The following is a 4185-nucleotide window of genomic DNA, read 5'->3' on the forward strand; positions in this document are numbered from 1 at the left end:
GGAGCACATTGGAGCGACGAAGGCTGCTTTGTCAAAGGAGTTTGAGATGACCGACTTAGGCTTACTCCACTTCTTCTTGGGATTAGAGATCTGGCAGACCCAGAGGGGGTTTTTCGTCTCTCAGCAGCGGTATGTTCATGAGTTGCTTGAGGCCTTTGGGATGGACAACTGCAAGCCTATTACTTCGCCGATGGACCCGAACACAAAGTTAACCGTTTACAGATCCTTGTGAGCCAGTTGATGCCTCGCAGTACCGGAAGTTGGTTGGTTCGTTGATCTGGTTGCTGAACACCAGATTGGACTTGAGCTTCTCCGTGGGGCTGTTGAGCTCTTTTATGCAGACGCCATTGAAGACTCATTGGGACGCACGATTGCGGATCTTGCGGTATCTGCAGAGTACGAAGGATCTGGGACTCTTTTACACAGGAGGGAATGGAGTCAAGCTCCAAGGTTGGAGTGACTCAGATTGGGGAGGAGATCCAGACACGAGGAGGTCTACTTCAGGATACACTTTTACCCTCGGCTCAGGAGCAGTTTCTTTGAGCAGCAAGAAGCAGCCAACTATTGCCCTTTCTTCGACAGAGGCAGAGTATTGGGCTGCTTGTGGTGCTGCTTGTGAGGTTGTATGGCTGCGGAGGCTGCTAGACGAGATGGGGTTTCCACAGAGGGAGCCCACAGTCATCCAGTGTGATAACCAGAGTTCTATAGCTATTGCTCGGAACCCGGTTTTCCATGCCCGGACCAAGCATATAGAGATACAGTATCACTTTGTTCGTGAGAAGATCTTGGCGGGTGACATCTTGCTACTTTATTGTTCGACGGAGGACAATGCGGCGGACCTCTTCACAAAGTCTCTACCTCAGGCTACGCTCAGGCGGCACTCCAGCTCCCTGGGGTTGGTTACATAGCCAGGAGCTGAGAGGGGGTATTAGAAGTCATCTCCTGTCTATTTGTATACACCAGGGCCTCTGTTGTGGGTGTGCCCGCCCGTATATCATTTTTCCACACTCCCCGTATTTTTTCCCTATTTTTTCCATTTTTTCCTAGTGGCTGGAGGGCTGCCAGGTGATGCCAGGAGCACCCCAATGATGGCCGACTGGACTTTCTTCAGTCGTGTGCATCTGGGCTGCTGGCCGACTTGCTCTGACTAGGCGTAGGCATCTGTAGCTGGCCGACTGCTATTTTCAGCAGTCGTGGGCATTTTTCTCAGTCGTGGGCACCATCTGGCCGACTGCTCACATGGAGATGTATATATTGCCCCTCAGCCCCCACCACTTTCTCATTCAGTTTTTCGGGATCTTGTGTATAGAGAAGAGTTTACACACCTATCTCTCTGTGTTTCTTGTGCTGATTATTTTTTGCAGTCTACTTGCTCTTGTCTACCCAAGTTTGGTTATCATTTCCGCTGCATATTCTGACACGATGCACATTGAAATTCACCATGAGATCATACTCCATGTTCAAATTTCAATAGTAAATATTTAACAACTTTCTACCTTTATAATTCACTCATCCATATACTGACAATGCATCATGAGTAGAACCAAAGTGTAAAATGAGATTATCACAAAACGAAAATGGAAGGGATTTTTATAAAAGCCTCCAAGGAAAATGGCAGGGACACTTCAAGATGTCCTAAAAATAGAGAAATTGTAATGACTATAGATCTAATAATCAACAAAAACGGTAGAGTAACCATATCATGCCAGTACAGAAGGTGCTAACTTCTCTCACTCAAGAAATACTCCATTTGTGGCGTGTGTTGGGAAATGGCTAGGCACCCTTCATTATTGCTCAAAGGTACGCTCATATGAGTATGAAACTTTCAATGCTGCCAAACACTTCCATGGCTAAATTTGAGAAGAAATATTGCTAGTTGGATGTCCAAATAAGTGGTGGTGGGTACCTTGTGAGTGACTTCGCATACACACTCTTTAGACATAAAATTGCCACCAATGCAAAGCCGCCGCAGTCAGTGACATCCTCTGCACTCACAAACAAGAGAGCGTTAAAAGACTACATGGTAACTCATTAGCATTTTAGTAGATTCAAACATAAAAAATATCATGCATACAATGTAAAGAGCGACAAAATAAACATATACCTAAGCTCCTCAAAAGATGCATCACAAATATCATGCATACAATGCAAAGGGACAGTAAGCACATATCGAAGCTCCTCAAAAGCTGCAGCTCAGTATAATTTAATTCTGACATGAGCACTTTTTCGCTCATTTGTCTAGAATAGCAACAAGTCATAGCTAAGAATGCTAGGTTGCACTTTTTCGCTCATTTGTCTAGAATAGCAACAAGTCATAGCTAAGAATGCAAACCTAGCAGCCTATGAGTTAACAAGGGTGATAGATACACCAATGGTGAGTCATGTCCCTTCTCTTCAATGTCCAATAAGCATCATTTAAGAATGGAATTTGGGACCTTGGTAGGCAGCTTGGAAGTAGAGTTTACAGCACAAAAAGACTCTATAATAATGTTTTAGGTGAAGAAGAGAAGCATCTTATGACTATATGAGAAACGAGTTTGAAGAATAAGGATGTTTTCTACTTCAAGAGCACAGAGAGGACTAAAAACTCAAACTTCTGATTGTTTTTGACGACTCTTTGGGCAATTGAATGAATGAGACAGTTAATGGTGGTGTTGCACATAACACCGGAACAGGAATGAATGAATGAGACAACTGCTGACATGATACCTCTTTATGAAACTCGGCAATATTGATAACCTAGCTGCTCTTCATCATCGTCGACCCTGCACAAGAAAGATCGGGTCAGCAGAACACAGCCAAACGTAAGGCCAAACCCTAATAAAGACCAGTCGCTTATAGCCCTAATAAAGACCTGTCGCTTATAGCCCTAATCGTGGGATCAATCAAGGCTCTAGACACGGTCGATGATTTGTGACCCTTAGATGAGCAGAAAACGCTCACCGCAGCAACACCTCCGGCGGTTATGTTGAGTTAGTTATAATTAGCGATTATGTTGAGTTAGTTATAATTAGCGATCGTTGACGACTCTCTCGGGACATGCCGTTGTTCTCCAACCGCCGTCGAGTGACTCATCAGATCACAAACGCACTAAGGGAGGAAGGATTCACACTTGCCCTCTTGGCTACTAAAAGTGATTCTCATTGTACTTCAAATTGTACACGAACCACTTTGGCCGTTGAATATAGGTGGAATGGCATATTTATAAACTTGCATGTTTGCCTACTCCATGTAAAGTGAGTAATAGCCACCTACAATTGTAATAACAGTTCTCTTCTCAAACATCTTAACTAGAGTTTTTGTCCATGGGTAGTTGTGAATCCATATTAAGGTAAACATGAAATTTTAACTACATGAGGATGCAACAAATAAAAGAATAAAAGATCGCACACATCATTCAGATGATTAAACAATTAGCCATACAATGCATATGATAAAATTACAACCATTCAAGGATTAAATTTAGTTTATAACATATAGTCACTTTTTTGGTGCTCTTGAGATAGGCGTGATATGGTATTTTCCTTTATTATGCAAAGTTAAATGTTTTTTTTTTAAGAGAGAGAGAGAGAGAGAGATTAAACTACATGTATTTTATATGTGCCCCCCTTTAAATACTTGTGATAATCCATCTTAACTTGCCAAGGTTTGTGAAGCCTTAACAAAGAAAGCAGCTAATTGGGAAGTGAGGGAGGATGAGTTAGATTTAAGATGATGGCCATTTTGTCATAACTAAAGACCCATATTACAACATTTGAATTTCTAGCGACCCTAAAAAGTCAATAATCCATCTTGACTTGCCAAGATTTGTGAATACTTTATGAAGAAAGAAGCAAGGGAGGATAAATTAGATTTAAGCTGATGGGAATATCGCAACTAAAGAAAGACCTAAATTACAACTCAAGGCATAGCTCGTGACCCTAAAAAGTTATTAAAGGGACAAAATCTCAACATTACAAGACATTTGTTACAATTATAAGTCATTTATTATAATGATTGTGAGTCGGTGATTTGGTTAGGAGTCACTGTCACCACTATTGAAAGTCTGAAGTTTGTAATTATGTGAATGAACCCGAGAGACTATGAATGTACACTACACATGTACAACTATGGTGGATGGAATACAATAGAAGATACTATTATGAATACTTGTCATCACAAACTATGTTGTGGTGTTTACTAATG

At 41.7% G+C, this 4185-nt stretch overlaps 1 long non-coding RNA gene across 1 annotated transcript; it reads right to left on the minus strand.

Annotated features, from left to right (window-relative positions):
* Positions 1–1734: 1734 nt before the first annotated feature.
* On the minus strand, positions 1735–2948 carry LOC147626431 (uncharacterized). Its single transcript, XR_015268654.1, has 3 exons — positions 2855–2948; positions 2710–2765; positions 1735–1985 (listed from the first exon to the last, which is right to left on the minus strand). It is a non-coding gene; the product is annotated as an uncharacterized LOC147626431 (long non-coding RNA).
* Positions 2949–4185: the final 1237 nt, after the last annotated feature.

The sequence above is a fragment of the Cibotium barometz genome, chromosome 22 (assembly GCF_041138505.1).
Source record: "Cibotium barometz isolate CiBa-2024 chromosome 22, ASM4113850v1, whole genome shotgun sequence".
NCBI lineage: Eukaryota > Viridiplantae > Streptophyta > Polypodiopsida > Cyatheales > Cibotiaceae > Cibotium > Cibotium barometz.